We start from the raw sequence: 13,446 nt of genomic DNA, 5'->3' as shown, positions 1-13,446 counted from the left end.
TATTTCGAGAATAAGACTACACAGGAGAATTTAGTCTTCGGTAAACCAAGACCTCAAGAGCTATACGACAATGAACTAATAATGGTCTCGAGAATCGGACCACATCGAAGAATTTAGTCTTCGGCAAAATTGTTCAGGACATCGAGAGCTAACCGATAGTGATCTAGTTGATTCTAAGTTTACCCGCATGGTCATGCATGATCATAGAATTTCTAAACTTTCGTATCTCGAGTATCTGGCCATATAATATAATTTCGTCTTCGGAAAAAATGATTGGAGCATTAAAAGCTATCCGACAACCCCGATAATTGATTCTAAATATATCCGCAAGGTGGCACTACTAAGTCGTATAAATTCTAAACTGTTGTATCTTAAAAATCAGACCACATAGAAGAATCTCGACTTCGGTAAAGTTTATCAGGACATCAAGAGATATCCGATAAGGAGCTTTTCGTAAACCACGTTGGCTTTTTGGAGAGTCTACTCTCCATACAAATTTTAATATTTTTGTATGGCCGAAAGGGGGAAGGATGGCTGAAATGAACAACGTGATCATCAACGTGGTTTATGAAAGATCTCTAATGAACTAGTTGATTCTGAATGCAATTTGATACGTAATCAGTGATTTCAAAATGAGCTTGTTATATCGTTTAAAATTTCTCAACTAAATCGTTGGAGAGCCACTTTTAGAGCTTTCAAAAACGCAGATTTACATATGCAGAGATTGGTGCTATGTAACTGACATTCAAAAGATATTGGTGATTTCTCGAAAAATAGACACTTTTCAACCAACATTTCCTTGAGTTCCAAAAACAACGCGTCTCTGCTGTTTTCTTCTTCTTCTTCATGGCTCGACGTTCGCATTGGAACTAGGCCTGAGTCGCTTCAATTTAGTGTTCTTTAGAGCTCTTCCACAGTTATTAATTGAAGGGCTTCATTTTTCACCCATTGCATGAATTTGTATATTGTGAGGCAAGTATCCGGAGTCTCCGGATTGGCGATCCATAGTCTTAACCACTAGGCTAACTGGAGACCCCAACGCGTATAGCTTCTACATATACAACAAGGTAGATGGTCTTCTGATCAGTGGTTTTGAACAGAAGTCCGTCCTGATTAGGACATTACGTAGCCGCTTATTCCAAACATCTTGCAGATTCTGTTTGCTTGCCACAGCCAGAAAAAGCCACTGCGCGAGAGCCCTACACTCTACCACATTACTAAAATTACGATGAAGTGAATGAATGGCAGGAGAATTTGAAGTTAGCTTGACTTTGTCAAGTGTCTTCAACAGCGCAGCGGTAAATCAGCAGTCAACCACGCAGGAGGACCCAGTTCAAATCTACATGGCGGCAACGTGTGTGAATTATCAGAGGCAATTTCAGACATGAATCCCAATATCAACAAGGTTGTGATACTTAAATCTGAAAAAATACATTTTTGCTTCTGCATGAATTTTGGCAAAGTTCCATCAGAAGCTGTTTAGAAGGCTATCTAGCTACCTTATGCGAACTTTCAAGTTCCAAAATTACTCAAGAATAAAGCTGCTTAGAATGCTAAAGAGCAACGACGAATAAATTGCTTAGCTTATGAAGTACCCTCTTATCTGAAGTTTTGATTATTTGGGATATCAAACTTTATAAATTTACAAATTAAGTCATTCTGAGTATTTTTTCGATCCTCTTGGCTTTATTCCTTCTGGGATGTTCCCAGGAATTTCTTCTAGATATCAAATCAGATATCTTCTGGGGATTCTGCAGAAGTTCCTTCTCAGATTCCTCACGGAGTTCGTTTAAAGGTTTATTCTAAAGATCCATCTGGATAGCCTATAGAAGTTTCTTTTGGTATCCAACCTGCCCAAGCAGAGGAGAATATCAAATTCATAACATCAAAATCACATAGACTGTTTTTATATCATAATTTGTTATTATTAACTAATCAAAGTATTACTTTTTCATAATATGTTTTGTTGGACAATCTTATTTTGTTATGATCACGTTATTGAGATTCATCCACTGAATAACATTTATGGGCTTCGTGGCGTCAGTCGTTTAGGTGACTCGTAAGCCTCGGAGTGTGGGTTCGATTCCCGCTCCAGTCGGGGAAAACTTTTCGTCAATCGAAAATTTCTCCACTGGGCCACTGGGTGTTATATGTGTTGTCCGTTGTCAAATGTTAGTATTGTTCAGTCTGTAGAGGCCGCAAGGTCGAAGACGGTGTAATTGTCTTTTCAATAATATACTATGTTGTAGACGAAGTTTTCTTATTATTCTACTATTGAAAATGTACAAATATGTGGTGAACTATAACACAGCAATAAAAAGTTTTCATATTCACTGCATGATTCATTGTTATTAAGTTGCTATTGAATCTAACAAAACATGTTATTAAATTGGTCTTTCAGGAACATTTTTTTGTTTTGATTTTTGTTATTTTACCGCTTATGACAGACAAGTTTATAACACAATAAAATATGTTAGTAACATAAAAATAACTGATTCCATTATACAGTAATTAAGCCAAAATATCATATTATATTATGCTGTTGAAATTATCTTCTGCTCGGGTGGTGTTTCTTCTAATAGTTCATCTGAAATTTTTCTGAAAAATCCTACCTAGATTTTCTAGGAAATCAGAATTATCTCTGAATTGTTTCCTCAACTGACAGGCACGAAGATGCTCTATGCCCAAGGAAGTCAAGGAAATTTCTTTTACAAAAACTTCTTGGGCTAACCGGGAATCGAACTCGTCACCCCCAACATGGTCATGCTGGATACCCATGCCTTTACAGCTGCGGCCATATGGGCAATTTGTTCTGATTTTTAAGTGTAGAATTAGCTTAAGTAAAAATACACATTAAAAAAAAATCTTCTGATATTCCTCCTTCTGTGACTTTTCAAGATATCTCCTGGAATTTATCCACAATTTTATTCTAAAATTCCTTAAGTATGATGATGATGAACCTGGGCTTGTTAGTGGAATAGCTGTAAGTAAAAAATCGAGTCAAGTACAAGACACTGAAGACGACCTTACAGTTGAGGTCGAAATACGTATCTGTCAAAGGATGCAAATTCTTAGTGGAATTAAAAGGAACAGTACTTAATACGATTTTCTTTTTACTTCCTTATGTAGTTCTTTCTGAGATTTCTGCTGGAGCTCCAACTGGAATTTCTCCTGGATTTTTTTCTTGAATTACTCCAGTAGTTGTGGAGCGAACCTGATCGGATGGTTAGAACACTTAACTGTCACACCGAAGACCTAGGATTGAATCCCACTCCCAACAAACTCACAACATGTTGGTTCTTCCTTCGTGAGGGAAGTAAAGCAATGGGGCCCGAGATGAACTAACCTCGTTAATAAAGATGAAAAAGTAGTTTCGTACCTTTTAATTCCGCCCTAATTGCTTATCCAGTGGATAACTGACACTGAGGAAGATTACAAGTGGTAGTCGAAATACGCGTATCTGTCAAAGGATAAGCAATTAGGGCCGAATTAAAAGGTACGAAACTGATTATACTCATTCGAAGAGGGTATTCTGCTTAGAGGGTTCGAAAAGTCGGCACAAGATGAAAAAGTAGTTTCTTCTGGCATTTCATCTACATTTTCCTGTTTTTTTTTTTTTAATTTTTTTTTCAAAGATTAGTTCTGAATTCCCCCCGAAACTTCTCTTGATATTTTCCCAGAAGATCCTTCTGAGAATCTTCAAGGAGTTCTTTCTTGGTTTTCTGTAGGACTTTCTTCAGGTCTTTCTCATAGAGTTAATCAATTCCTCTAAAGATTCTATAATGCAGCTCTTGCAGACAATTGTCAATTTCTCATAAATAAAAAGAAAATCGCGTTAAGTACTGTTCCTTTGAATTCCACTTAGAATTTGCATCCTTTGACAGATACGTATTTCAACCTCAACTGTAAGGTTGTCTTCAGTGTCTTGTACTTGACTCGACTGAAGTGATCCATCGCATTCTACACGTTTTATACATCTTAGGTAAAAATAATTGTATAAAACGTGCAGAATGCGATGGATTTCTTCAGTCGAGTCAAGTACAAGACACTGAAGACAACCTTACAGTTGAGGTTGAAATACGTATCTGTCAAAGGATGCAAATTCTAAGTGGAATTCAAAGGAACAGTACTTAACGCGATTTTCTTTTTATTTACAGATATTCCCCTAACAAGCCAGGCTAATCATCATCAATTTCTCATAGGAATCGTCTAGAGATTTTTTAAAGGCCCTTCTGATGCTTTTTTTCAGGAATTCTCTCTTCAGATAGTTCTCCTGAGATTCCTACAGCAGTTCCTTGTAAGATTGCTTTTTTATGGTTTTTAGGGTTCCTCAAGACATTTTCTTAGGTATTTTTCTTGGACATCTTCTGAGATTTCCCAGAAATTCATTATGTTTTTTTCCACAAATTTCTTCTGATATTTCTCAAGAAGGCCAAGGCTCCACAATTTTATTCGGGATTTCCCCTGGAGTTCCTTCCGGCAACTTTTCGGGAATTTCATGGAGATTCCTTTAGACGTCGTCTAGAAGTTGCTTCTGAGAATCCAAAAAGAACTCCAGGTAAAATGTCAAAAGCAAATCCAGCAATCCCAGATAAATAAAAAAAAATGCTTCCAAGATTTCTACAGGAACTCTTGGCAGAATTTATCTAGGAACTCTATTCTTTCCTCCAAGAGTTCCAATTGGAATGCCTGTAGATCCTTCTGGATTTCCTGTGGATGTTCATTCTGGATTTTTTTTTTCGAATGTTTCTAATGAAAATCCTCCAAGAGTTTATTAGGGAGTATTTTTTATAAATTCCTCCTGCAGTTTTTACTCACGGAATTTCTTATGAAGTTCCATCAGGATTTCCTTTAGGAAATACTCGAATAAGGTTCTTCTGGTTTTCCTCAGAAGCTATTAGGAGAATCTCGGATAGAATTTCTAGAGGATTCCCGTAACTCCATAAGAAATCTCGGGAGAAATCCCTGCAAGGCTCAGAAGGAATCTTGGAAAGAGTTCTAAGAACAAACTCCTGGAAGGATCCCAGAGGGAACTTTAGAAGGAAAACCAAATGGAATCGCAGATATAGTTCCTAGAGGAATCACTGAAGGAAATCCTAGAAAAAAATGGGAAGAGACCACGGAAGGAATTCCTGGAAGAATGTCAGGAAATAATGCTGGAGTATTCTTGAAAGGAATAATCAAGGGATCTCGAAAATAATTTCTAGAGAAATTTCGGAAGGAATTTTGAAATAATCCAGGAACTCCTGAAATATTCTCAGATAGTATTCCTGAACCAAATCAGGAAAGAATCTCTTAAATAATCATGTGAGTACTTCCTGAAGGAATCCTGGTAATAGCTTTTGAAGGAATTCCAGACGGAACCGTCTTGAGGAATCTCAGACGAAACTCCTGGAAGAACCCCAGAGGGAACTTCTGAAGGAAAGGTTAAGGACAGACTTGTTAGAATCCCAAAATGGCCGCCACAATGGCTACCTTTGGCACCTACTCACGATTTCGAGCGCACAAATCTCTTCGTAAACAAAACCAGCGCACCTGATCTTCTTATTTTAAACTTATTACAAGTGGGCAAGAACAGAATAATAAAAAGCACTGCTGTTTGAAGCTTGCTTCTTGAGATTTGTGCGTTTGAAGTTCTGGTGCACTGATCAAACGGGATTTCAAGACGTTTGTCCTTAATAAACCCCCGGAAGAATCTCATCAAGAACTCCCTGGGAATCCCATAAAAAGCTCCTGGAGGAGTCCTGGAGCGAATTTGTGGAGAAACCGTGAAATATTCCTTGCATTTTTGTAAAATCCCAAAAGGACCTCCTAAAGGGGTGCCACCGTGCCGTCATCAAGTAATAAATCGGCACACTTTCTCACGCTCGCGAAACCCCCATTTTGCATCGAATCAGTGCGAATCGTAAACAACAAGGCTACGAAACGTCAACGACTTAGAAAAAATAGCGTAGCAACCGCGGCTTGCAGTGCCCTAGAACACCTCAAACAGATATTTGATCTCAAGGTAAAACATAACCTAAAAATCCTGTTGCTATTACTATAAATAATAATTCAAATTTCGTTTTTCCAAATCATCCACGAAAAAGACAATCGGATTTTGTGAAAGTCGTAGCCCTCCGCCTTGCACCCTCCAAGACGTTTTTTCATACGCATGAGTGTACCTGTGCAGGTAGCATTTTTATGTTACATAGTTTCGAAGAAAAGGTCATCAGAACGGTCTTAAATCACAATAAAATAGTTTTGGTTTCATGGCGGTTATAAGAAGCTCCTCAAAACTAAATTGTCTTCAATATGTAGCTTCGATACAGTTGAAAATTGGCCAATTGATTGCTTTTTTTGGGTTATTAACGGCAACTTCTGTTATGTTAGGCCAATAGTTGCATAATAAATCAACACTAATCAAAGTAGGCTGCTGAACATTTCGAAAATGATCTGATATAGCAGACACTTCAACAGCATTTCGATTTTGATTGAATTATGTGAATCGTTTCCAAGCCAAATTGGCCAACCCCGCAAAATCAAAAATATATCCATCATTCTGGCTTGTTAAATTCCAACCGTGTACAAATGGAACAATCTGTAACGGCGAGAATCTGCGCCACAGAGGCAAAAATAATCCCGTGCCGGAGATAAAAATAAACTCCGCGCGATTAAGATTAGCGGGTGGAGCACTATTTTTATCACACTCGCGCGCTCGCTGCCAATGTTATTCAATCGCAATGCTTGAACCTGCCTGCAAACGTCCTTGGCTTTTCAACGAGCGCGGAAGAAACCTGCCTCCTAGCTACATAGAGGAGGAACATCAGCAAACGGATATACTGATGTCCGGCTACATTGTCGCCAGGGATTTTTTTTATTTCGCGTGAAATTTTCACTTTCCCAGCACACTGAGACGATCATTATTGTTATGACTGGGTTGATTTCCCCAGTCCAAGACACCCGCGGCAATCGCTCGTTAGTTCGCTCGCTTGCTTGTTCGCTCGCGAATCACAAGCACGCCTACTGTGACCAGCAGATGAATTAATTCGAATTTATACGCGGGCGTCGGAAATTCAGCGGAAAATTTATCTCGCAAATTCCGTCTGGGTCGCGGTAAATTTCGATGTTGCTGCTGAGGCTGACTGGTTCGTCGCAAACGAAAGGGAATTGCATCGAGAGAAAGGAAAAGTTTCTGTAAAATCTAGCATGTAGCTGGTTTGAACTGCTTCCAACGAGGAGAGTGTTGAAAAAATGATAAAAAATTTCATGACACTCTTTCGTTAGCAACTACCGCGTAAAACCGATGAAACTGGGAAACTTTTGGTCCTGTAAATTATGGCAATTTGGTAAATGAACTACGAATGTGAGAAACATGTGAGAATTACGATATTGAACAGCAATAAGCAAATTGGACTATCGTAGATGTCATAGCCTGCTATTTTACATTTGCTTTCACGAAAATGATAAGATTTTTTTTAAATCTATTCTTCAATGCACTATATTCCACAATTTCACGTTCTCCAAGTATTAGATGGTTTTGCTTCGACATTGAGTGAAAATAAGCATCTTCTGTGCCAGACTATGTTAATGTAACCACTTTGCAGCAACCATCAGCGTCTACTTCCATTGTTTAGGGACGGAACTGGTGGCACATTTTGGGACCATGAATCCTTCGGCAACTACCCAGCCAAGCGCCGAAAAGCAACAGTGTTTCACATCTCGTCCGTCCTTCCACACCGATGACGGCGCGGCATCCTCCTCGAATTTAGTCGTTATGCTGTAACAAAGAAAACGCTCATCGAGAAAGGAAGCCGACCGACCGAGGAGTGCGTTCAACTCTGTCTCCACCCGCGCGTCAGACACCGTCAGTCCGTCAGTTCCATAGCGGCGGCAAGCGGCGCGGCACGGCACGGCGTACTGGGATTGTGTCAAGAGACTCAAGAGAGTAGCCCATTTCTAGTAAAGTTCGATCGCAGCACGCTGCGATGGGATATCCTTCAGCCAGCCAGCACAGACGCGACTAAACAACCTGCCAGACACCTCCTCGCCTGTTGCCTACTGCGTCCATCCAAGCAGCCATTTCTTGAAGGATCCAACATCCAAGCAAGCCAGACGCTCGTAAGCTATCAGGAATAAATGTAAACGACGCGGTCGGGTGATAAAATTACAAACGAGAGCGACCTTCGACAGGATGGGAAAAATGTGGCGAAACGATTCTTGAAGGTGGGTATCGGGGGTTTCGTTGTTCTGTTTCGAAGAAAATCGTACGATTTCTGGGAATCGGAGGACCCCACGCTCCAATATTTGCTGATGGCACGCAATTTTTGGCCCGATCCAGACACTGGTAATGGCTGCCTCCGGGAGGTAAATTATTCCAAACTGGTAATAACTGGTTGCTTGAGCGGAGATGGCTATAACCAGTATTTTTATGTTTTATCACTATAATTTCAAACAATAGGAAACCTAAGCACGAGATGGAATGCGTTTTTGGAGTTTTCTACCGGAATCAAATCCAATTCGCATTAATTATGTTCATATGAAAAATTTATGTCATTGCTGATGCCTGAAAAACATTTTGTCCGTAAAACATTGATTCTCAACAAACAGAATTCTGATATAGGTATAAATAAACTTTCACGGTGATTACTGAGAGTGCCTGGGTTCGATTCTCAGTCGTTCAGTTTTCGTAAAATTTCATCGGATATTGTTTAATGGAAGATGCTGGGTCATTAGGCCGAAGGTCATTAGGCCGAATGGTCATCAGGACGAATTGAAAGTAAGCCGTTGTTTTTACCTTTTCCAACAATTTTTGCCAAAAACTAGTTTAACAATGAAACTAGAAAGAAGAGCCTATGTTTTAAAGAAGGAAAAAATTATGAATTGAATATCAGCAGTTTCAGCGCCAAAAACTATTTTAGCAATGATACTAGGAAGAACAGCCTATATTTAAAAGAAGGAAAAAATCATGAGTAAAATATCAGTAGATTCAGCATCAATAAAGTATCTTCGTGCCTGTCACATGATACACACATGCAAAATGGTCATTTGCAGAGGAAGCTCTCAGTTAATAACTGTGAAGGGTTTATAGAACACTACACTAAGCTGAGAAGCAGGCTTTGTCTCAGTGGGGACGTAACGGCAAGAAGAAGACCCAATGACCATTCGGCCTAATGACCTTCGGCCGAATGGCCTGACACCCCTTCTTTGTTAGGACATTAAAATCGCATTTCGGGAGATAGATCACGAAGTTTGTCATCCTGTAAGGCGTCGTATGTCTCTGACGGTGTTGTGAAGGTTCAAAGCAAGCTGTGCGCGCGAGCGGTTGCGTTATCAAAGCTGTCACGCGTTTTTCTTGCTTTGCGTTGTTTTGAATATGGCCGACCGAATTGATAATCGGCTGGTGGTGAATTCCTTCCACAAATTTTACCTCGAAAAGTCTTTGCAAATTGATTTTTGGTATTCAACATACTTTCCTGAATGTGCTTTGCCAAATGTAACCTTTCTAAGTGTTCTTTAATACTACTAAAAGGGCCAACACTTATACCGACTAATTGTGCGAACACGTTCTACTAAATTCTCACCAATCTATGTGATCAAAGAGGAAAGGTTATCAATTTCCTGTGACTTAAGCGCCACTCTTCGAAAAGAGGCCACAGGAACAAATTCGTCCGGCCAGAGACTTTTTCCTTAGGGCGGGACTCGGGATGAACCTGCCTACGGCAGAAAATCCCTAAATAAAAAAGAAAAAAAAATACTTTCCTTAACTGACGATTTAGCGGATCACGTAGTGTTAAGCAAGGTATTTACATATTCTAAGGTAGTCTTAGATGTCAAAACTGGCTGAGCGGCCATTATTTTTTCACCGTGAGAAATTCTGAAAATAAATCCCCCGCCACCTCAAATTCCTTTGAAATTTCGCTTCCTCTGCTTTTCTCCACAAACTAAACGTCATGCTCAACCTTACAATATATATAAACCTTGGTGTTAAGTAGGATAATTCGAGATTGTTGTGAAAGTTTGTCTTTGCCGGAATTTGTCTTTATTTTCTTCGTTTGGTCATTTAATTTTGTTGTACATCTTGGAAGCGAAGTAAAACACAACTTTAGGCCATGTGTCTTTATTGGCGGAAATGAAAAACGAAAGTGAAATAAAACCAACAATCTTGAAATGTCAACTAACACTAGTGCTACATCTACAAATCAGCCTACTGTGACCATATTTAAAGTGTTTTCAACCATCACTGAGACCATCACTATTCCTACACTCCTCCTTGATGTTTCAAATCTACATTTTTACGTCATTCAGCATGTACAGACACACCGTTAACCTTTCTGCCTACCAACAAATTCTTGTCATTCTTTGCTACAAAACATTGGGTCGGACCCAACTCAACCCATGCTCCTGCTTTTGTTATCAATTTAACTGAAATAAAATTGTTCTTCAAACTAGGAACGTAGAGGACCTGACTGTCATCACCTACACCAATGATGCAGCCTCAATACAGACTTAGTTCAACTTATGTTCTTGACAATTCAGACACAACAAGTAATGCTCTTGTTTTCGAGGATATGTATACGAGTGCGTGTGTGGTATAGGTGCTAAGATGAATGACTATAAATCAGGAAGACCGAGTTCAATTCCCAGTTTTCCCACAGATTAATTTATAAATTCCTAAACATCTCTCTGGAAATAAACGAAGCTAATGGTAAAAAGGCTCACGAAAGTGTTTTTATTTTATTTTTACACGATTAATAAATTGAATTGATCACTGATTAAGCGCATATTAAGCCTTAAATTAGCCTTCCAATGGACCTCAAATCAGCTAAAGGTTAAATAAAATCACCAAAATTAGATGTTTAGGAGCTGAATAAAGGAGTGTACCTCTTGTGCTCAGATTTTGTTCAAATGAAGGCTCATTTAAAATAGTTGGAGAAACGTTCGTACAGCATCAAATTGTTACCTGGGTAGCACCGAATTTCTGTTCTTTGGTAACGGACAGGAAGGAGGAAATTCTCATAACATTCTGGGTAGCCTGGGAGTGTACCAGTTACAATAAATACAGATTGGGACATTGTTATTATTGTAGCTCGATGCAGAAGTTGATTCAATATTAACAGGTAACTGTAAACCTGCTCGACAATTTTATCGGAGACAGCATCTTACTAGATATTGAGCTTGAGCTTGATTGGCCGCCCGTGGATGCTACTCCAGTATCACCAGACCAGCTTTACTTACACAAGGAGTCAATGAAATACCTACCGGGGACTGCACAGACATCTTCAGCGTGTGAGTATTGGTTAACTTCTATTTTTAGGCGACAATGGCGCCTGCTACGTCAGGTTGCAGGTTAATGTGGGAGAGGCGAAGGAAGTGATGATTGCAATCGTTTGTATCATCCACATCAGATCGAATATACCTCTGCGTCTGCACGAATTCATGCGGATGTCGGAGTGTTGGTGAGATATGGTTGGCAAAGGGTTTACACATTCGTGCGTATATGCCGAGCGTAAGGTGAAAGATTAGTGTGTTTATTATTCTGAAGATAATGTGGCACAGTTCGCTTGATTGCATAACTCGTAGGCGTTATATGATCGATTGACACTGTGCTGTGAAAGTTTGGCTATGGCTATGAACATGTGATTTTTCATTAGATGTATTCGTATAAAAGAGAGAAAGTAGATTGAAAGATACAAAGTAGGAGGAAAGTGACGGGCCAGGGATTGACCCCAGGACCTTCTGCATACGAATCAGAAGCAGTAGCCACTAGACCTCCAAGCCCGTTCTGTATAAGCCAGCATCTTTCTAGATATTTTTGATAAAAGCTTCACCGTTTTTTTTGACACAGAAGCCAACTAGCAGACGATTTTCAAATTAAAAGCACAATAGTTATTATCTGGCTCTTCATCTGCTAATCAATTACACTGAATAAGGCATCTTTTTGGCTCTTCAGGATTTCGAGATACAGTAGTATGAAAATTTTTGTCACTAAGCATCGCCAAGCGAACGAAGTTCGAACCAAAGCAACCAATAATCATTCAGTGAATAGGAGGGTTGTTTAGGGATACACTTGGAAATCTATTGAGAATTCTTACGCGATTCTTACTGATTTCTTTCCGGAATTTATCCTGGACTTTTTTCTTGAATTCTTGGAGGTTTGTTGAAATTCTTTCTAGATTTGCCCAGGAATGTCTCCCACGACTCCATTCAGGGGTTTTCCCAGATTTACTCTTAGAGTCTTCCTAGACGTCGGTGTTCTTTCCGGAACTTCAGAGAGTTGTTTCTGGGATTTTTACCAGAGTATTTTAGGGGAGCTTTAGCGGGGTTCTGCAAGAGCACTTCTCGGGAATTATTCCAGATATTTCCGAGTGATTCTTTTCGGACCCATACAAAATTCTCCCAAAGTTCCTCCGGGGATTTCTCTGTGGTTTTCCGAGAAAACTTTCCAACATGTTTGCGATATATTCCAGATATGTTGCGATATTTCTCATCTGTAGCACTTCTTCCAGGGATTTACCGCGGAGTATCTCGTCAGATTTCTCCCGTAGTTACTGCGAAAATTCATTTCAAAACTTTCCAGAGTTCTTATCGAAGTTCCCCATATATTTCACCAAACTCACTCCCTAAAACTTTTCTGTGATCTACCTATTTGTCTAGGAATTTCTTCCGAAGTTTCCTTGTTATTTCTTCAACAGTTCTTCTCGGAGCTCCTCGCGAGAATCCACCTGGATTTCTTCCGGGTTCTGGGATGTTACAGTATAAAATGAGATTTTAGAGAGCTTCAGGGGATCTGAGGGGTGTCTCAGAAAAATCGCTGAGAAAAAACTCAGGACGATCACACCAAGAAGTCAACTACGAAGAAATGATTGAAAATTCAGAAATAAATCGCGCGAAGAACTTTATGAGACAAATTAACAATGAATTCCTGAACTTTGCATGAGCCCCTGAAGAAATCTTGGTAAAAAGTCCAGAAAAAAAATCTGAAAAACTCTGAGAGACATCTAGAAAGCAACACAGAAAAGAATCTTCTGTAATAAATTCCGGGAGAAACTCCGAAGTACATTTCTAGTGAAGCCTAAAGAGAAATCCCGTGATAATCTTTAAGAAGTATCACAGAATAAGTTCTAGACGAAAGCTCATGATAATTTCTTGAAGAAAGTGCAGGAGGAACTCTGGGAGAAATCCCGTGAGGGATCCTAGGAACGATTCCGCGGAATCTCTGGAACTTCCGGAAGAAATTGCGGGATGAATGACAGCAGAAAACCCATGAAAAACTGCTGAAAAATCCTTGGAGGAACGTTAGTGGAAATCCCAGGACTAACTCCTGTAGAAATTCCGGGAGGAATCTCGAGAAGAACTCTTCAGAAAATCTCGAGAGGAGCACCGGAAAGTATGTATTGCGGAAGATAATTCAAGAGGAATTCTAGAAGAAACGCCATGACAAATCCAGCGAAAATATTTGAGAAT

Source organism: Aedes albopictus, unplaced genomic scaffold (genome assembly GCF_035046485.1).
Source record: "Aedes albopictus strain Foshan unplaced genomic scaffold, AalbF5 HiC_scaffold_15, whole genome shotgun sequence".
Taxonomy (NCBI): domain Eukaryota; kingdom Metazoa; phylum Arthropoda; class Insecta; order Diptera; family Culicidae; genus Aedes; species Aedes albopictus.
Note: the sequence above shows the minus strand (reverse complement) of the source record.